This window comes from Protopterus annectens, chromosome 3.part1 (assembly GCF_019279795.1).
Source record: "Protopterus annectens isolate FY-2018-M chromosome 3.part1, PAN1.0, whole genome shotgun sequence".
NCBI classification, from domain to species: domain Eukaryota; kingdom Metazoa; phylum Chordata; order Ceratodontiformes; family Protopteridae; genus Protopterus; species Protopterus annectens.
Window position 1 is genome coordinate 175,813,148 of NC_056732.1, and position 22,161 is coordinate 175,835,308.

A 22,161-nucleotide genomic window follows, 5' to 3' on the forward strand; every position below is an offset into this window, starting at 1 on the left:
GTAGCGGTGAGGAGCCAATCGTCTAGGTATGGAAACACCTGGAATCCTAGATGCCTCAGGTGAGCCGTGACCACTGCCATGCATTTGGTGAACACTGTGGGGGCTGTAGTGAGACCAAAGGGCAGGGCTTGAAAAGTACAGTTGTGTACCTACCATAAATGTAGATCTTCGAGTGTATTCACTGTTACATTCATTACACTTGGGTTATCCTGCTGGCAGGCTACCTGCAGTCGGCCAGAGTTCCAAAGTCTAGGTCCGGCGTCGGTTGCCGTTGCCTCTTCCCTGATGTCAGTGCGCCAGGGGTATAAAAGATGCAACCAATGCCATTTTCTTCAGTTTTTCTTGCCCCAGATAGGAAGGCTGAAAAAAAATAAAATTATGCCAAAAAGCATGCATGTACTAATATATACCTTTCCTTCAACTACAAGCAAATACACCACATAGGTTGTATAGAGTTGAGAAGTACAGAAAAGTCCCAGCAATGTAAAGGGGGATGGTGGGTGGGTAACCTGGACTGCAACAGTGAATACACTCGAACATCTACATTTATGGTAGGTACACAACTGTACTATGTTCATCGTGTTTCACTGTTGCAGTCATTACACTTGGGTTGAATCCCAAAGCTGAGGTTGGGTGTCGGGGCCTAAATAGGATTAGGAGAGGTTACCAGGCCCTGCAGAACTGCAGTGGGAAAAGCCTGCTCTGGATTTAGGAGTAGAGAGGTAAGTGGTAGTGCTTGGTTAAAGTGTGCACTGAACTCCAGGTTGCAGCTTCTAAAATGTCTTTGGTTGGTACTCCTCTGAGAAAGGCTGCTGAAGTGGCTGCTGCTCTGGTAGAATGTGGCCTAATGCCCTTAGGCACTGATTTGCCATGTTGTGCATAACAGAAGCGAATGCAGTGTCCTATCCATTTTGAAAATGTCTGCTTTGAGATGGGCTTTCCTTGTGATCCTGCAGCATAGGCTACAAACAGTTGCTCAGTTTTTCTGATAGCTTTTGTTTTGTCCAAGTAGAATCGTAGCTGTCTGTGCATGTCCAAAGCGTGCAGAAGTCTCTCCCCTTTATTCTGGGGATTTGGATAGAAAGTTGGTAAATGAATGGTTTGGTTAAGAGCCACATTGGAAACCACCTTTGGCATGAATGTTGGGTTTGTCCTAAGAGAGACCCTGTCCTGGTGAAAAATGATGAAAGGTGCCACTGCCATTAATGCCTGCAACTCAGACTCTTCTTGCTGAAGTTATTGCTAGGAGCAGAGCAGTTTTCCATGATAAGAATTTTATATCAGCTGTGCTGGCTGGTTCAAAAGTAGGCAGTGTGAGCTTTTCTAAAACAAAATTGAGATCCCAAGTAGGTCTTGGTGTTCTCCTTGGGGGTCTTATGTTTTTTGCCCCTCTGAGGTACTGCCTTAGTAGTGGATGTGAAAAAATAGGATGTTCCATATTGTAATGAGCTGAAATGGCACAGGCATGGATCTTCATAGATGAGAAGGATAGGCCTTTGTCTAGCATCTCAGTTAGGTATTGTAAAATCTGAGGTATATTTGGAACAAGTGGCTCAAGCCCCTGTGCCTGGTTCCAAGCACAGAATCTCTTCCATTTTTCTGCATAAGATTTCCTAGTGCTGGGCTTCCTGGCTTCTAAAATGACATCCATAACAGCTTTAGAGAGAGGTGCAGTCTGTGGCTACATTATCTGCCATGCTGCCAGATGTAAGGTTCTGAATTGACTGTGCAGAATCTGATTGTTTTGTTGAGTCAGAAGATGAGGAATTTGAGGAAAAGGCCAGGCTGGGCCTTGAGACAAGCTCTTTAGGATTGGGTACCAATGCTGGCGTGGCCAGTCTGGGGCAATCAGGATAATTTTTGGCCTCTCGTCTGACTTTTAGGAGCACCTTGGGAAGAAGAGGCAGTGGAGGGAAGGCATAAACTGTCAGGGTTTTCCAGCTGAATGACAGAGCATCCACTTTCCATGCTTGTGAGTGATAAGCTCTTGTGCAGAATTTCTGTAGTTGGCAGTTGTAAGGGGAGGCAAAAAGATCTATGTCTGGGCGTCCCCATTTCCTTGTTATCATGCTGAACACCCATGGATTTACTTTCCATTCGTGAGGATCCATGAGATTCCTGCTTAGTTCGTCTGCCAGTGTATTTTTCATTCCTGGCAGGAATTGTGCCTGTAGATGTACTTGATAGGTCAGTGCTGTGTTCCACAAAGTCATGGCTTGCCTGCAGAGGGGGTAGGAATGTGTGCCCCCTTGCTTATGTACCACATAACTGTGGTATTACCAGTCTTTATTAATAGTTGTCCTGGGTGTAAGTAGGTCCTTGAAAGTTGCCAGGGCATTCATTACAGCTAGCATCTCTTTTTGATTGATGTGAAGATGCATTTGTTCCTTGGCCCACGCGCCCTGAATACATTTTCCGCCCCAGGCATAATCCGATGCATCCGTTGTTATAGTCTGCCTGGCTGTGGGTAAGGTGAAAGGCTGTCCCTTGTTGTGGTGACAGGCCTGGGACCACCATCGAAATTCCTGTTGTAGGCAGGGAATTAAAGTTATTATCGTTTCCAGGCTGTGGCAATGTCGAGTCCAAACACTTTTTAGATACCACTGTAGTTTCCTCATATGCAGTCTTGCATATGGAATTAGTAGAATGCAGGACGCTATGAAGCTCAGGGCCTGCAGAATTTTTCTTGCAGGGAGCTGGGTCTTTGTTGCTATCATGAAAGTAATGAGTCAGTTGCCTTTGCTTGTCTGGCGTGAGATAAGCCGTCTGGGCAGTTGTATTTAAGCTTGCACCCAGGAATATTATCTCTTGAGAGGGCACTAGTTTTGATTTATTTTCGTTTACTGTGTACCCTAGGCAAATTAGTAATCTTTTTACAAACTCCAGATGCTTTAGAAGAATGTCCTTGCTCTCTGCTTGAATAAGGCAGTCATCCAAGTAGGGATATATTTTATTCCTCTTTGTCTGCAAAATGCAATTACTGGTGCCAGGCATTTTGTGAAGACCCTGGGCGCAGTAGATAAGCCAAAGGGCAGTGCAGACAATTGGTAATGCATTGAGCCAGCTATGAATCTGAGGAATCTTCTGCAAGATTGTCTGATTGGGACATGCAGGTATGCCTCCTTGAGGTCCAAAGTAACTAGCCAAGCCTTCTTGCGCAGCATGGGTAGAAGTTGCTGCAGTGTTAACATTTTGAATTTCGGAACATCCAGGAAAGTATTTAGGATTGACAAGTCCAGTATTGGTCTCCAGGCTTTGTCCTTTCTGGGTACTAGTAAAAGTCTTGAGTAAAATCCTTGTCCCTGTTCTTGCTGTGGTACTCTTTGAATAGCTCCCATGTCCATGAGAGCAGCAATTTGTTTTTGTGCCTCTGCCCATTGGTTTTGTGGCAGGTCCGGCATACCTTTTGATTTTGGAAGGATGTGAAAGTGGAACCTGTAACCCTGAGAAACAATATTCAGTACCCATTTGTCCTGGGTGATTATGTGCCAATTTTGAGAGAAAAGTGCTGGCTTTCCCCCTAGGGGTGTTGCCAAAAGGTAAGTGCTTGGCATTTGTAGAGGGAAGTCACTGGGACTGTTTCCCATAAGGTTGTGATTTGTATTCTCCTCCTTTGGGGGCTGAAGCACCCCATTGTTTTGGTCTGTAGGAGCCTTGGGGCTGAGATCTGCCACTTGAGCGTCTGTATCTGCCTCTTTGTGGCCTGTCCGACACCGGAAAGGACCAATTTTTTTGAAGGCCAGTTTCAGCTAAACCTAGGTGGTTGAACCTGTAAGAAATCCTTTACTGTCTGCATTGATTTTGCTTTATCCTCCATTTTCTTTAACACCTCTTCTGCCTTAACACCAAACAAAGTATCATGCTGTAGTGGAGCATCCAATAATTTTACTTTAACATGTTCAGGTAAACTTTGTTCTTTCAACCAAGCATGCCTTCGAATGACAGAGCCTGTAACTGCGGCTCTACAAGAAGCCTCTAATGAATCAAAACCACATTGCAGGGTATGCTTTCCCACTTGTTCAGCTGCATGCAATAAATCCTGCATTTCCTTACTGTCAGGACTTTGAGTTTGTAAGCATTTTCTGTTTTAACAAAGACATGAGGTGCTGTTGATATTTAAGCATGTGAAACTGGCAGTTTAAAGCCCTTACAGCTAAAGTAGCAGAAGTGTAAACTTTTTTCCCCCATCTGTCCAGAGCTCTGGAATCCCTATCCGAGAGGGCAGGATTTTTAGCAGTGGAAGCCTTAACCCCTTTGGGACCCTGAGAAATTGTTTCTGGGTCCGCAGCAGAGTTTTTGTAAAGAAATTTATGAGAGTCAGGGACCCTGTAGTACCTGTCTGGCTTGACTGGTGCAGGGGGTAAAGAATCAGGAGACAGACTGGATTCAGAGAAAACATCAACAACAATATCAAGCACAAGGGGAACAGCCAAGGGCCTGTTCTGAGGCAATAAAAGAAAGTCTCTGAGCCTTTTCTTGGATTCTGAGTAATCCTGGCTCTCCCAATGGAAATGCTCCCTTCATGGTGTGCAGAGTTTCCCCAAAAGAATAATCCTCAGGCGGAAAGGCTGAAGTTATAGATTCTTTTGCATCAGAGTCCTCATAGGGAGGGAGAGAATATCCCTGATCTGAAGAGGAATCAGAGGAAACAGAAACCTGGTCAGAGGAATCATAGTCAGTGTCTTGCCTAGGCCTTTTATCAGGAGGGGGATGAGAACGCCTGATCAAAGTAATTAGGTCTTCGGCCATTTTAAGCATCTGTTTCTTTGGCATGGATGACTGTTCAGGAGAATGCTGTACTTGTTTCCTTGTCTTTAATGGTGTTTTTGACTTTGCCTTGGCTGCTGCAGTGGACTTAATAGTAAGCTGTGAAGGTCCGAAAACACCCTCAGAAGCCGATGCCTGCCCAGCAGCTCCAGACCCATCTGAGGGAATAGTTTCCGCAGGCCCAATACCTTGAGTTTCCACAGGCCTAGGTGTTTCCACGTGGGTGTCTGATATGGCCTGTGGCTCTGAGGTAGCGGGCGTCAGGGGCTGCGAAAGCACCTCACTGAGAACTGGCGACTGGCCTAGAAGAGGCTTCGTCGGTTTTGGAACTCGGATGCCTGTCCTTTTCTTTGTCTCTGCATTTTTATGAATTCCGACGGTATTATGTAGTTAAACCTTCAGCCAAAGTAATGTAAAGCAAAATCAAACCAACGTTTAATAGTGCTTTGTTGAATGCAGCACAAAACAGACAACTAGTAACATCGTGGTCAGGGCCTAGGCAAGGAATACAGTAAGAGTGAAAGTCCATAGGTTCATAGGTTCATACTAGGCTATCTGCCCTAGGGCATTTATAAGCCTAGCCAGAGTATGTTTGGCTTTCGCCACCCATTTTAAATTAATTTTGCTATGCCCTTTTTCGAGGTTAGTATACTGTGCCTCTGTCTAACAGTGACACAGAAGTGATACCCGGGGTAAACCTATGATCTCCCATCCACTCATCAAGATTCCTCTTGAAGAGAGTCAATGAGGGACTCTGCCTAACCTGGACTGGGATTTTATTCCATAGTGAAGGGAGCCTCTGGGTTATGAATCTGTCCCTCCAGCATGTCCTATTTATTTCAGTGCTGAGGTTCAAGTCTCTCGTGCGTGTAGCTTGATGGGATTTGGATTTTTGAGGTGCAGCATGTCCCTTAATTCTGGGTTGGACATGGCCTTATACATCAGGCACAGGTCACCTCTGAGCAGTCGGTATGCCACTGAGTAGAGCTGGAGTTTCTTTAACCGGGCAGCATATGGCATCTGTTTGAGCCCTTTGATCCTCTTGGTGAGGTACTTTTGGGGTCTTTCCAGTTGCTGCAGGTGTTTGGTAAGGTACATCCCAAAAGGGGCATTGTACTCTATTATGGGCCTGATGAGGGATGAGTAAAGAGGCACGATGACCTCCCCTAATCTAGATGTGAATCCCTTCATGATTAGGTGGGCTATATAAAATGTTTTTCTAACCACTTTGGCCACGTGGTTGTCAAATGAGAGATTGCTATCAACTTGGGTCCCCAGGTCCCTAATGACTTCTGTACTTAATGGATTACCACCTATGTGGTAATTTGTGGGCACTTTGTTTTTGCCAAAGGGGAAGACTATACACTTTTTGGCATTTAGCTTGAGGCCATGGCTCTGGCACCAGTTGTCTTTCTATGAGGCCCTTTTGGAGGATGCTTGTGTCAGCTGGAGAGTCTATTATGGCACCCAGTTTGCAGTCATCTGCGAACTTGGTCAGCCACAGTCCTTCTGTGTTGGCCTGTATCTCCGAGAAATATATACCAAACAAGAGAGGTCCCAGGACTGAGCCTTGTGGGACGCCACTTCTAACTGGTTTGGAGTCTGACATGGCTCCAGCAATTCTAACCATGTGGGTTCTGTCCTTGAGCCAGTTTGCAACCCATCTAGTGACATAGGGGTTTATATTTAAGCTGGTGAGCTTATCTATAATGCCCGAGTGGGGTATTGTATCGAAGGCTTTTGCGAGGTCCAGATAGGCTGTGTGGACCAACTTCCCTTCGTCAATGGCCTTGGTGACTGTTTCAAAGAAGTCAACCAGGTTTAAGAGGCAGGATCTGTCCTTAACAAAGCCAAACTGGGTAGGATCCAGTGTCTGTAGGTCCCCAATATCTTTATTTATGAGGTCCATAATGATCCTTTCCATAGCTTTGCAGACCAAGCTAGTCAGGCTTATGGGGCGATAGTTTCCAGGGTCCGTTGAGGCACCACCTTTGTGGAGAGGGACCACTGTTGCTGTACGCCACTCTCTGGGTACATATCCTGTAGTAAGGCTGAGATTGAACAGTAGTTTTATGTTTGGGTTTAGCTCTTCTTGGAGTTCATGTAGGACGCAGCCTGGGACACCGTCTGGTCCCATTGATGCTGTGTTTTTTGCTTTTGAGAGGGCGGCTCCCACCTGAGCATCTGAGATGTCGGGGGGGGCAGCACTCTGCTGGGATAGATATTTGCCCTTTTGGTGGGGGGGGGTTTGCGCTGAACCTGTCAGCTAGGATGTTGGCAATGTCTGTGGGATCAGTGTATTTTTTGTCATTTTGGACTAATTCTGAGCATATCTGTGAATTCCCACCCAGGTTCCTAACATAACTAAAGAAAGCCTTGTGATTATCTTTAGTGTCATGTGCAATTTTTCTCTCGAAGCTGGCCTTTGACAATTTTATGAGTGCCCTTAGTTTTTTGCTAATACTGATCAGAGATGCCTTCCCTTTCTGGGATTTTGCTCTATCATGTAGTAGCTTCCTCCTTCTATTGTATAGTTTGTTTATGGCTGGGGTCCACCAGACAGGTCGTCTGCCTTTGGAGGATTGTGTCTTGGTTTTATTTGGGATTGCATGATCCATGCATTCCTGAAGGTGTTCATAGAACGCATTTATAAAGGATTCTGCGGTCTGGGCTGTATTTTCCACAGGCCCGGGGGCTTTGAAGGATTCCACCGCGGTTTTGAGGAGTGTGAAATTTGCTTTAGAGAAGTTTTTCACTGCGGTTTTCTGGGCAGGGGGTGGGGTCGGGATGTGAATATCCAGTGAGATCAGTTTATGGTCTGATCTTACCAGTGAGGGATACACTTCTGGTCTGGAGCATAGAGTCCCCATGTTGGTGATGATCAGGTCCAGTATGTTTTCCCCTCTTGTGGGAGTGGTAACAAGTTGTTCCATATCATTTGAGTTTATGAATTCTAGGAACCTTTGGGCAAGGGTGTTGGAGCTAGAGTAATGCTCCCAATCTATGTTTGGGTAGTTGAAGGCACCCAATATATAATGGTGTTCGGAGAGACCTTCATATTTTCCAGTGTTCTCAGGAAGGCCGAGTGGGGTTCCTGGGTTTGGGAGGGTGGTCTGTAGCAGGCTATAAACTGGAAGGCAGTTTTACCCACTGTTAGTTGCACATGGATAGTCTCTGATGCTTCGTGCTTTGCCACCAACCTGGAGGTGTGGGTATCTTTGATGAATATCGATACCCCCCCTCCTTTTGTGGTTCGGTCCAAGTTTTGGGGCCAAAAAGCATGGTATGAGGTATAACCTGGTAGTGCTGGGGTGCTCTCGGGAGTCCTGAGGTATTTGCTTCCCACAAGAAATACAATTATTACTGAAGACTTCAGTTCTGAAACTCTATTTCAAAAATCTCAGGAGTCGGCCAACCTGCGAACTGCTTTTGCTTCGGGCACTGCGCGGCAAGAAAGACTGAAGAAAATGGCGTAGGCTGCATATTTTATATCCCTGGCGCACTGACATCAGGGAAGAGGCAACAGCAACCGACGCTGGACCTAGACTTTGGAACTCTGGCCGACTGCAGGTAGCCTGCCAGCAGGATAACCCAAGTGTAATGACTGCAACAGTGAAACACGATGAACATCTGGTAATTATTGGCTCTCAGCCAGAAACGCAGGCGATCCCTGGCCCATCTGTTCATCTTTATGTGATAGTACACGTCCTGGAGATCTATGGAGCACATCCAATCGCCCTTCCCTAGGAAGGGAAGAATGGACTGAAGCATGACCGAGATCTATGGAGCACATCCAATCGCCCTTCCCTAGGAAGGGAAGAATGGACTGAAGCATGACCATTCGGAACTTCTCTTTCTTTACAAACTGATAGAGTCTGCCGAGGTCGAAGACAGGTCTCCAGTCCCCTGTTTTTTTTTGGTACCAAAAAGAATCTTGAGTAAGTTCCGAATCCAACTTGGTCTGCTGGGACTGGTTGGATGACTCTTTCCTAGCAATTTGTGGACCTCTATGATTGCTTGTTCCCCTGAGACTGGGTGGAACATCTGGGATTCTGTATACAGGAGTGGGAGGGGTAGAGAACGGTATGAAATATCCTCTGGAAATAATGCTTTGTACCCAAGTATCCGACGTTATGTTTAGCCAGGCTTCTGGGTACAAAGATAAGCAACCCCCGACTGCCTCCAGAGCCGGACAGCCGGGCCTCCCTTCAGGGGTGCTGGTAGGGCTGACCAGAGAACTATCCTCTGTCGCACGGGCGGCATCTTCCATTATAACCCCCTCCTCTTCCTCTAGAGGGGGTTTCTCCACGTGTGTCCTGGAAGGTTCCCTGTGCTTTTCGGAACCACATTTTTCCGCCCCTAGGGCCCTTGGGATAGGGCCGAGTAGGAGTATAAAAACGGACTCCAACGGCAGATAGGGTCTTGCCTTCCTGCTCATACCTGGTTAATGTTTCCTTTACTTTAGGCCCAAACAGTGAAAAGCCGTCAAACGGAGTGTTAATAAAGGAAGACTTAAAGGGCTCTGCAAAGGAACAGAGACGCATCCAGGCTGGTCTCTGCAGAGCAATGCCTGAACTAGCGTCTCTACTCGAACCATCAGCTGCATATGACACGAGATGCATAGATGAGTTCACAATCAAATTTAGGGTAGCAAGCTGTGTGTGACTGTCGGCCACCCCTACAGCTACCGTTCTCTGAAGAGAATCTCCTAGCTCTTTCAGGAGATCTCTTTGGAGTCTAGTGAAATGGGTTAAGTAGTTTAGTGATCGAAGAGAAAAGGTTGCTGAACTAAACATGGGTTTCCAATATCTATCCATGATCCTAGACTCTCTATTAGGAGGATGGATAGATGTAGATGTTTCAGACACTTCCTTTATGGTGGCTGCAGCTACCACCATGGCATCAACAGGCACTGCCTTGGTCAAGAAGGCTTTGTCCACTGGGACAGAGATAAACTTGTTCGGCTTCTGAGGGACAGGTTCCATGGCTTCCGGCGACCCCCACGCCTTACGAGAGATCAGGTCCATGAGCTCATCGTAAGGCAGAGACACCCAAGAAGTGGAAGGTTAAGACCCAAAAGCCTTTAAGAGCACTGACTCGTCCTCAAGTAGGGGTTTTGGACTGCCAACCGCCCCTCTGATTCAGGATCTCCAATATCTTTGCAAAGGAGATATCCTCAGAGGGGGATCGAGGGGACCCTTCTGACTCATCCAGGTCAGTGTCAGATGTCAAAGAATCCTGTGGAGAGTCCAAGTGTCTCCTCTTGCACAATCTCCTCCTGGGTACCTCCTCAGTGGGGGGATCAGGGGAGGTCTCGGAAGAACAGGGGACGCCCTGTGGGGTTACTAGAGGCTCAGGGTCTCTATGTTTCGCAAGGGGAACGGTAGACTACGAAGCGGACACAGGAACTTGAGGGGAGAGGGAAGGCTGAACCGATGCAGACGAGGTCTTAGGAGACATGACTCTCCTCATGGCGAAGGCGCCTTGGCTCCGGCGAGAAGGGGCAGACTGACCCGAACGGACCATCTGATCCTCCCGCACCGAAACCACAGGCTCCGAGCCTGAGGTAGGAGCCGAGCTCAGCCAAGCCGAAGCTCCGAGAGGAAGAGTCGGCACCGACATATCGGTCTGACTATCCTCCCCGGACCTGACAGAAGAACGTCAGCTATTAGCGTCATCAGTCGGCACAGAGGACGTCAGAGTAAATGGAACAGATAACCCCGGTGCGGGCCTCAGTTCCAAGGGTTCGACAATAATCAGTTCTGGCTCCTTAAGCTCCAAGGGTCCAGTACGGCTCGGAGGAGGAGTAGTCAAATCCGGTTCAATGGTCTTCAGCTCCGAAGTGGTCGGTGCCGACAACAATTTAGCAAGTCCTGGTGCCCTTAAAAGCTTCTGCACTAGCTGATCCATATCCAAATCAGATAGGCTGACCGTAGACTTAGAGGAATGCACCGAAGGTGCTGACTGGAGCAGAGGAGATGAGGGGACCTCTGAGACCGGCTCCAAGACTGGGAGAGCTGGCTCCGAACCAAAGGGAGACTTGGTTCCGAGAGTTGTGGAGCTGATGACCCTGCAACCTCTGATCTCTTTGCCCTCTTGTTCTGTTTGGAATCAGAAGACTTCGAAGATTTTGACGAAGTGCTAGCAGTTTCCTGGCTACCCAAAGCTTCAGAAAAAGAATGCTGCAGTAACTCCCTATCTACAAGTTTTCTCTTCCTTTCTTCTAAGAGAACTCTCGATGAAAAGGAATGGCATATACTGCAGGAGTCTTGGAGGTGTTTAGCCCCCAGACAATAGACACACTGGGCATGTCCGCCCGCAACGGACATTTTCTGTCCACAATCTGGACACTTTTTAAACCCCGATTTGGGGTGAGATTTCTCTCTCTCAGACATTCTTTCAACAGACCACCACAAAAAAATACCCCAACTACAGGGCTAAGCAAGCCCACACTAAGAAAACTAATAACCCTTGAAGATAGCAAGACTAAATAGGGCCAAGAAAGGGCCTAACACCAAGAAAACAAAAAAAACACACACAGGGTAGACCTCTACAAAAAACTAACCTACTAGACTATTATTATTTTAAACTAGAAACACATTGAACACTAGCAATCACCCAAAAAAACTAGAAAAAAAAATAGTTTTTAAACTTGCGATTTGTCAAAATGGTCCGAGCTAACTGGATCACTGAGATCTGTCTTGCCGCGACAAACTAGATCTGGGGTAATTAGATCTGGGGTAATTCCAGCAGTGCATTGTGGGATAAGGGGCTTGGTCTCGAGCTACTGGCAAACCCTGAGCTTTGCTATCGGCCGTGTCGGAGCAGAGGATCAGCTCCGAACCCCATCAGTGAGAATAAACAGCGAGATTTAACAACTTCACATCAGTAAGCATCCATTTAATATTATCATGCATGTGCCCGTTACATAAAAATCCAGTTTGATATTGTCTTTGAAAGTGGGATTTTCATTCTGTTAGCTAGGATTGACATGAACATTTTATAATCATTATTCAGTAATGATATAGGTCTCTATGAGGTGTAAAGGTCTGATGATTTATTATCTTTTAGAATTGGTGTTATGAGAGAATATTTCCATGAGGGTGGTATTTTTGCTTCTGACTGGACTTCTAGCAAAGTTTTATGAAAAAGGGAGATTATTGTTGGAGAGGAGAGTTTGCAAATTTCCGTAATTATACCATCTATTCCCCTAGAGCTTTGTTGGATTTACTTTCTCTTATCTTGTCGTCAATTTATTTGTAGGATATAGGTTTTTGTAGGTCTAGTTTTAAGTTTTTGGGAATTTTTTTTATATTGATAAGGTTTGTATCTAAGTTTACTTGGTTGGTATCCAAATCTTCTTTTTTGAACTGTTCCATATAATGGAACCGAAATGTTTCAAGGATGTCTCCTATATCTGATACTTTTTTTTCCCCTTTCTTTTCATGATATATACTACTAATGTTATTTGCTTTAGATTGTATTTTAATTCTTGTAGATAAGTTCTGTAGATATCTGGGGGAGGTGGCCAATGAGTTTATTTTTAAAAATTTCCAAGGCTAGACAATTTGCGTGCGTTAGAATTTCATTATATTTTTTATTTAATTCCTCTATTTCTTTTTTAACTTCTGGACAATTTTGATTTTTTTTTTTTTTTTTTTTTTTTTTTAGATTTTGCTGTCAAGAGTCTGGTTTGCAAGTCTAATGATTCAGATTCCCACTCTAACTTTGTTTTTTGTACCAACTAAGGGTCTTACCAAATAAATATGCTTTTAATGAGTCCCAAACCATGACTCTACTGATTTCTGTTGCATTATTAATTTCAAGAAATAATTGTAGTTCTGACAACATCCAGGGTCCGAATTCTTTAATTTTCGTGATATATGATGGAATTCTAGTTGAGAGAATTAAAGATTTAAACTCTACTTGGAACTTCATTATCAGACAGTCATGATCTGAGAAGGGGCATGGAACTATTGAGAAGTTGAAGATTTTTGTTTGTAAATCTTGAACTACGAATAATTTGTCTATTCTGGTTTGTGTTCCAAATCTATGGTGTTTATGGGAAAAATAAGGATTTATCATATTTTACTTTAAAAGTGTCTATTAAATGAAATTAATCAATCCATTTTTTAAGGATTTTGAAATAATTGCTATGCGAAAAGACTTCTTGGTGGTTTCAGCAGCTTCTAAGGTACAATTAACTTCTCCTCCCAGTAAAAGATTTCCTTTATAAAAGTGTTGGAAATAAAATCTAGATGTTTTTTAACCGTTCCTGCTCCAGTTCCTGGGAACCAATACAGATTGGCTAAGGTCCATATTCTGTTATTAAATTTAATTATAACAAATGCTAGTAGACCTTCTTTGTCTTCATATTTATAAAAAACTTTTGGAGTGATTATGTTTTTCTTCCAGAAAATTGATACTCCTTTTGTCTTTGTTCTACAGGAGGACTGAGCCAAGACTGTTTAGTCCCTTAGGGTTCCAAATAAAGCTATCAGTCTTTAAATGCGTTTCCTGGAGAAATACTACTTGTGCCTTATTTAGATTTAAATATTTTAGTAAGTTTGATCTTTTATTTGCATTATTTAAGCCATTAGTATTTAATGATAAGAATGTTAAATCCATTTCAAGTTACTGTTGGAAGAAACTTTTTGCTTTTTTTTTATTATTATAGTAGTTGTACCATATTCTCCGATAACACTGGATGTTACTTTTGTGTGTGTAAACTTGGGAGTGTAATTTAATGTTCTTTCTTCTTTAAATACAAGTACAGTAAAACTCTGGTCAGGTTTTAAAAAAGTACTTCTATAAAACATTAATTCTAAAGTATCAAATACAAGTAAATATGAATTTCCCATTAAACATGGAATGAAAGTCATTCCTAATCCAATAGATCAAGATAGATCTATTGGATTTTCACTCATACCTTTAACCAACAATTTCAACTGAGCTCCATATGTTAAATTATTATATGGAGAATATTCTTAAGAGATATGAAATTCTATATTATTCTATTATTGTTCTATAGCATTTATGTATCAGGATGGAATGTTAGTCATGTAAACAATTATGCTGACTTAGAAAATATCCAATATTTAGTTACCCTCAAGAGATCCCAAACATGTCAGATATGTCATTTTGGATAAATTAAATGCAACAGAGGAGCATACACTAAATAAGCCAACAACAAATAGATTACTACTAAAATAAATTGACTAAAAGGACTCTACAGCAGACAATGAGTGATTACCAATGAAATATGAATTTACTGTAGGTGTACTGTCTTCCTTTACTTTCCCACTCTTCAGCTCACCAACTTCAACTTACACTTATGAAAAGACATGCCTTATCAGTGGTATTCCTGACTCAAAGTAGAGGCGCCCTACATTCTAGTGTGCAGTGCTTTTACATATTTATAGATTTACAAAGCAGAGTCTAAGAATGAACTATGATCACCCTGACAATTCCCATCCTGCATAGGGCACCTCCTGCTTCCAGAATGGGTAATCACGTCAGGTCAAGAATGAATGTGAAAATACCTATATGGTAATCAAGACTTAACTTGGGTAAGTATTAATCAAATAGTATTTAGAGCCTCCGAGTTCTCGGGGCAGATAGAATACTCTTAAGCCTCTCCTCCCTTGACCAAAAGCAGAGATTTCCCTTCCCTTTCTTTCCCTTGTTTTAAATCAGTACTAATAAAAGAAATTCAGCAAATGTAGGTAAACAGAAATAACATTCAGTAGTCCGTCTTGTACATGACTCGCAATCCATTAAACAAATCAGTGACTAACATCACTTTAGCCGTTTGTCTTTTTGGCTTTTCCCGGTTAGGGGTTGCCACAGAGGAACTCCAGTCCGCTAATTACTGGCAGTCGATTTTTATGGTGCCGAGTTGCCAGCCCAACGCCCCAACCTTCAGCGAAGGCACACCCATTCTATCACCACTTTAGTAAACATTATAAAGACATATTAGAAATAATTTCCTAGCTCTCTAAATTTTCTGATAAAGCAAAAAGTTAACAATAAGCTATTTTAACTAAAAGTACAAATCATTTCAAATTTTCCTTGCATGTATATATTTCTACTTATATTGTAGTGTCAATAGCTGTCTTTGAAATCTGTACAATACTTCACTTCTTCAAATCATTCCTTTTTCAATTCAGGTTTTGTTTTGTCAAAACGGCAACAATATTTCAAGGGCACAATTAATATTTAGACTGTTTGAAATAAATAACTTGTCAGTTGCCAATTGAGTTAGTTTAGAATGTATGGTTAGTGCAAATATAGCATGTTGCAAAAATATGTATTTTTTCGTGTGCTCTAGAGCAGGGGTGTCCAACCTTTTCAGTTGCAAGGGCCGCATTGAGTCAACAGAAATGGTCTGGGGGCAAACGGCAAGTGAGGACCAAAAAAAAAAAAACCATCATTAACTAAAAAGCAAAAGACCCCAGGTTTATGCGGACTAATACAAAGTCAGCCCACTGGCTGTATTGTAGGTGAATTTGAACAATAAATAAATTAATAATTGCATAATATTTGCCCTAAAATTCAATATCTCATTCTAATTATTTAAAAAACAGTTAAATCTAACATCAAAAACACAAAACACAGATTTCAGTAAATGCACTACTATTTCATCCAGTGTGTTTCTACTGAGTCTAGAAATAGACTAATTTTTCTGCATCTGCTGCAAAATGGAATTGTGATTTGAAACCATGAAAGTTAAAAGTGAGCTAAATAACTTGCACAGCGAAGGTAGTCTACATGCGTTATTTATCCAGTAACTTGGAATACTTGGCAAAAGAAAAATATGCAAGACAGACTTCCTTCCCATTATGGTTAGGTGCTGATACCTTTTGCAAACTGTAAAAATGATGTGCATCTAAAAAAGGACACAACTTGTCAGCCTTTTAAGGACCTGGAGCCTGTGAAACTGGACACAGACTATTCCATTTTAAAATGCTTTGAGAAATGCAGTGAAATGCACATACTGCTGACTTTGGACCGATCCTTCAGTTTCATCCCCTGTCGACACCACTTGCCAGCAGAAGAGAGGTGCCACAGGCCAAATTAAAAATTCTGCCATAAAATTTGAAGCGTTTATAAAAGAAACACATAATGAAACCTTGAGAAAACTAAGAGGAAACATTATCCTTATCAGAATCCTAAAGAGTAACAGAATGTATGTACATTACATAAAATGTTTCTCCTCCCTACACAAATCAGGGAAAGAAATCTTTCTTTTTACTTTATTTTGAAGAAAACACAATTCCTCGATCAGACAAAACAACACAGAAGCAATTCAAATTAAGGAATAAACCTAACATAAACACAAACTATTTACAAACAAAGCAAACAATATACTAGCGACTAGCCCATATTTCTTCTCTTTCTGCAGAGGTTCAGCCGGCCAAATAGGTTTGCTTGTCTGGATTCAATCTGCCAAGCTGCATAACCTTGTAGTTTGGTGCATTCTGGAAGTATAACATCTCATTCTAAATTCACTAACCTCCAGCAATAAAAAAATAATCCATATTACTTGCTGAAAATCCTTTGAGATATCACAGTACAGATATTCAACTAGCACTGCCTTTTCTGATGAGCAACACCCTTTGTATATGGCTTAGCTGCCCTAAATTATTCTTCTGCTTGGTCAACATTTCTATCTGTGCCATAACTAGAGTGGGTGAAGGGACAGTCTGGCCCCAGATCCAAATTACTTGGATGCGTGATCAGCGTTGCAGAAGAGTTAACACTTGGGTGTGAGCAAAGTCCTGAAATCATTTTCAGCAGCCATGGCCGATATAAGCTGCTTGCTAAAACTCAGAACATTGGTAATACTCTTCTTTTTTTCCCTTTGGCCTAAGGGAGGTGGCCAGTCTGGGAAATTCCCAGGGTGCCAAATGACTTAGCTATGGGTGTGCAATATGCCTGGCTAGAAAGTTCCTAATCCATTTATGTTAATATTGCTTCTGTGTGTGTGTGTGTGTGTGTGTGTGTGTGTGTGTGTGTGTGTGTGTGTGTGTGTGTGTGTGTGTGTGTGCGCGCATGTGAAAACAGCTGTACTTCCTTCTCTTTGGGAAGTTTGCTGTAACAGTATACCATAACACTTAGCAGACTCACAAGCAATATTTCAGTATGACTACAGACAGACAATTAGACAGGATCCATATAGCACAGCAGTGTGAAAATCTGGTTCATCTCTAGATTATGTGTGCACAAACTTTTTTTGAGAAAGTGTTCACTGGATTTCAAAAGACCTCTGACTAGGCAAAAATACAAGTTAAAAAACATTTTATATATATAATATATATATAAAATGTATAGAGAAAGAGAGAGTACCAAATGGAGAAATAAAAATTGTATTACCAATATTGTAGTTTAATACTTAGTTTAAACAAAAATTGTATAAAATTTTATTTCTTATGTAAAACACAAACCATACTACATCACGATCTAGTAACTTTTAAGACGTGTACCCCATAAATAAAAGTTCCATGGCATAGTTTCACTAAATACGGTCTACAGTGCCAAAAGTTATTGATTTAAATTTGATTTTGGCATAACAGATAACCAGTATTCACAAATATTGTAATTGTATGTCAGCTCCATGGTGAAGATGAACTATGCCACAAATGTGGGAGATCAATTAGCAGTCCTATTGCTGCAGATCATCCTGCTCACTTCTTTCAGGGTGAGAGGGGTGTGTACCTGAAAATGTGTTTTCTGCTTAAGATCCCTGGTAGAGACTGGAGAAACAAGGGAGACATTTGTCAGGCTGGGGTGCGGGTTGCATAACACAGATGTAACTTGCAGTGTTATCCTATGCTCATTGTTTACCCAACCCAGCGTACATCACTTGGCATGTGCAGGAAAACATTAGGACTAAAAGCAAAGACACTAATTACTTGTATGGATGGATGACTGCTCCACTCTCAGTGCTTTTGATCCTCATGCCTAGGTGGATAACTGTGCCATAGGGGTTTCATCCTTCGGGAAATAGCCAGGCGGAGGCTTGAAAGCAATGTTGTAATTAACTACTGCCTTATGCACAGACTGTACACAACTGTATATTTACACAACTCAATATCACCCTCCCGTGCTTACCTGCTATCAATACTTACTCTACTATTTTGCATACATTACAGGCACATTAATATCAACCATTCATTCCACACAGCCTTACTCAGTATAATAACAATCACCCGGGCCTGTCCCTCACTAATCCTAAAACAATCATAGTGAGCTCTTCCCTTCTCCTGGTCCATCCTTTCTCCCTGCCACATTTCAGTCCACCAGTGTAGCTGCCCACTTACTCTCGTACATTGAATGGTAATTCTACATACCATGTCTCCCACCTTCATGTCACCCACTCCAGTAATCCTCCTACCCTTTCTTAAACAGATACTAAAGTAATTACAACCACAACTGAACCCATCTATCTTCAGCAATGCACAAGGCTCATCTGTCTGTCTGCCTCTAATCTAAAACTAACATTTCTCATATTTTGTATAACCCTAACTCCATCATGGCTCCTTAAGGAGTTCTATTGAACCCTAAACCAGACCACATAACAATTTGCTCTTTCAACAAAATCAACAGCCCATGATCAAACAAAGCTTAATATTGTACTGCTAAATGCAGACAGCCTACAGAACAAACTCAAACAGATCCAAGATTTCCTTTACATAACATGTACAGATGTATAGTGTATTACACTCATGGGTAAAACTGTCCAAACACCATCTTCCTAACCACTCCTACCTCCACACGCCTAGACCACAAAGAGAAACTGGTTACGGTTCACTAACTTTATATACAAACATTCAAGTATCTTTACTAGAATAAACATCTCCACTGATGACCAAAGTCCCAAATTCTTAGCCATAAACCCGCACTGTAGAAAAACACCACAAATAACATTAGTCACTGCTTGCCATTGCACATTCCATTGATTTCTGCTCAACAAAGCTACCTCAATGCACTTTAAAAAACTTAAGTGACCTAACACTAACCTAGTTTAGGGAGCATTCACAGTGTCAAAAAAATACTTAGCTTAACTTTTGCCATGTTGTAGTGTAGTCGGTGTGTACTCCGAAATAAAATCCTCTCTCCACGATCTCGCTCCTTCCTTCAGCTTTACCAGAAATATAAAAAACGACAGAACGGTGTTTTCGCGCATGCGCATAACAGCGAAAAGACGCTGGTATGAAAAAAACGTGAAAAAAGAAAGTTGGCGCATGCGCAGAACAGAAAAAGTACGCGGACGTGTAAACACACGGAAAAAAAGTTAAATTAAAATTAAATTTAAATTTAAGGGTCGCGGGCTGCATGGAAGAGCTCTGAGGGCCGCATGCAGCCCGCAGGCTGCGGGTTGGACACTCCTGCTCTAGAGACTCATATGCAAGTGACATATATTAATGTAGTATATATAGAGCAGATAGCTTATGGATTCAGGTTGTTAAAGTAAATTATGCTCATTAATCAGGCAGTTTCATTTAAATTCACAAGCAATTTGGGAACATTTCAGTTGAGTTTCCAGGAATGTGTAGTCCAATGTGAGTCACTGAGTCCACTTTTCCTCATAAACATATGTCAATTCATTAAACTAAGCAGAGTCTAACATCTGTCTAATAATCATTATAAAGACAAAGAATAGCAATTTCCTAGCTCTTTCTGATATCGGAAAATGTTGACCGTAAGCTATTTTAACTGGAAGACTAAAACATTTCAATATTTCCTTGTGAATATACATTACTTTTACTGTAGTGTCAAGAACTGTCTTTAAAATCTATGTATTACTTCACTTCTTTCAAGTCATTCATTTTACAGTTCACATTATATAGGTTCAAAGATTGATACTTGGCTATCTGCCCTAGGGCATTTATAAGCCTAGCCAGAGTGTTTGGCTTTTGCCACCCTTTTAGATTAGTGGACTGTGCCTCTGTATAGTAGGTCACAGAAGATAGCCCTTTTAAGGTTAGTTTACTGTGTCTCTGTCTAGTAGGGACACAGAAGAGATCCCAGTGGTAAACATATGATCTCCCAGCCACTCGCCAAGATTTCTCTTGAAGAGGATCATTGAGGGGCTCTGCCCAACATGGATTGGGATTTTGTTCCAGAGTGAGGGGAGCCTCTGGGATATGAATCTGTCCCTCCAGCATGTCCTATTTATTTCTGTGCTGAGGTTTAACTCCCTGGAGCATGTAGCTCTAAGGGATTTGGATTTCCTGAGGTGGAGCATGTCCATTAATTCTGGGTTGGACATGGCTTTATACGTCAGGCACAGATCGCCTCTGAGTAGGCGGTAAGCAACTGAGTAGAGCTGGAGTTTCTTTAGCCTAACTGTGTAGGGCATCTGAGTCCCTTGATCCTCTTGGTGAGGTACTTTTGGGGTCTTTCCAGTTGCTGCAGGTGTCAGGTAAGGTACATCCCAAACGGGGCATTGTATTCAATTATGGGCCTGATGAGTGATGAGTAGAGGGGCACAATAACCTCTTGATCTAGATGCAAACCCTTTCGTGATAAGGTGGGCTATACAGAAGGTCTTTCTAACCACTTTGGCAACGTGATTGTCAAAGGAGAGATTGCTATCTACTTGGGTCCCCAAATCCATAATTACTTCTTCCGTACTTAATGGATTACCACCTATGTGGTAATTTGTGGGCACTTTGTTTTTCCCAAAGGGGATGACTATGCACTTTTTGGCATTTAGCTTTAGGCCATGGCTCTGGCACCAGTTATCAGTCTCTGTGAGACCCTTTTGGAGGATGCTTGTGTCAGTCGGCGAGTCGATTATGGCACCCAGTTTGCAGTCATCTGCGAACTTGGTCAGCCATAGTCTTCCCGTGTTAGCCTGTACCTCAGAGAAATATATACCGAACGAGAGGTCCCAGGACTAAGCCTTGTGGGACGCCACTTATAACTGGTTTAGAGTCTGACATGGCACCTGCAATTCTGACCATGTGGGTTCTATCCCTGAGCCAGTTTGCAACCCATCTTGTGACACAGGGATTGATATTTAAGCTGGTGAGCTTATTTATGATGCCCGAGTGGGGTATTGTGTCGAAGGCTTTTGCGAGGTCCAGGTAGGCTGTGTGGTCTACCTTCCCTTCATCTATGGCCTTGGTGACTGTTTCAAAGTATTTGTCAAAGTGTCAATAGCATTTCATGGTCACATTTAATATTTAAACTATTTTAAATGAATAGCTATCAGTTGCCAAGTGAGTTTGTACAGAGTGTGAGGTAACTGCAAAAATAACATGTTGCAAAAAGTAATGTGCATCTTTTCATGTGCTCTAGACTGTCAATTTCAAGTAACATAAAATGTAACTTTTACAGTGCAGCCAGCTTGTGGAATCAGCATGTTAAAATGAGTATTATACCATGATCCCCCCAAAACGTGCACGCTGATTGGCCAGCGTGCCCGTTGTAAATCGAGTTATACTAATGGAAAAAGGTCCGGTCGCCCTGACTTTTTTCCATTAGTATAACTTCGTTTTAAAAGCACTGTCTCGCTATGTTAAATGGGTTTAACATAGCGAGACAGCTTTAAAATAAGCAACGGAGATCTCCGTTGCTTATTTTAAAGCGGTCTCGCTATGTTAAACCCATTTAACATAGCGAGACAGTGTTTTAAACAACGGAGAAAGCAAGATCTCCGTTGCTTTTTAGTTTAAGCTATGTTAAATGAGTTTAACATAGCGAGACAGTTTAAAATAAGCAACGGAGATGTCCGTTGCTTATTTTAAAACTGTCTCGCTATGTTAAACTCATTTAACATAGAGAACACTAAAAAAAGCAACGGAGATCTTGCTTTCTCCGTTGCTTTTGCCACAGCTCTGATGTACTGCGCGCGCAGTACATCAGAACTGCCGCGGATGCCAGACATCTGCGGAAGGGCAGTAAACAGGCATTATACTATGCCATTATTTAAGAAAAGTAATAGTTTCTTTTCTTAAATAATGTCATGGTATAATAGCAATAACCTACTTCTGGGTGTGGGTAATGCTAAATTTACCCACGGTTGGCTTTGTTTGGTCCTCGGGCGCCGGGACCAAACCACGCCAACCGTGGGTAAATTTAGCATTACCCACACCCAGGCGTGGGTTATTGCTATAATACTTTTTTAATCAAGCAGCTACATTTCAGTGCACATGTAGTTTGGGAACATTTCAGTTGTGGTTCCAGGAATATGTAATTCTATGAGAATAAATCAAAATATATACAACTAGTCCTATTATGTATTTAGATTACCTTGTTTAGGTTGTTTTCCAGTTTAATAACTAAACATTACTTTTTCTTATTTATCTGTGAGGCTAAATGCACTTGGCAGATTCAGTGTCCTTAGAAACTGCAGCAATTGTTTACTGTTGCTATGGCAACGCA

The 22,161-nt window shown here is 42.3% G+C and overlaps 1 protein-coding gene across 1 annotated transcript in view; it reads right to left on the reverse strand.

The window, feature by feature from the left end:
- KIF5B (kinesin family member 5B) overlaps nucleotides 1-22,161 on the reverse strand; it is a 2,669,048-nt gene that overhangs the window by 2,549,925 nt on the left and 96,962 nt on the right. The window lies entirely within an intron of this gene.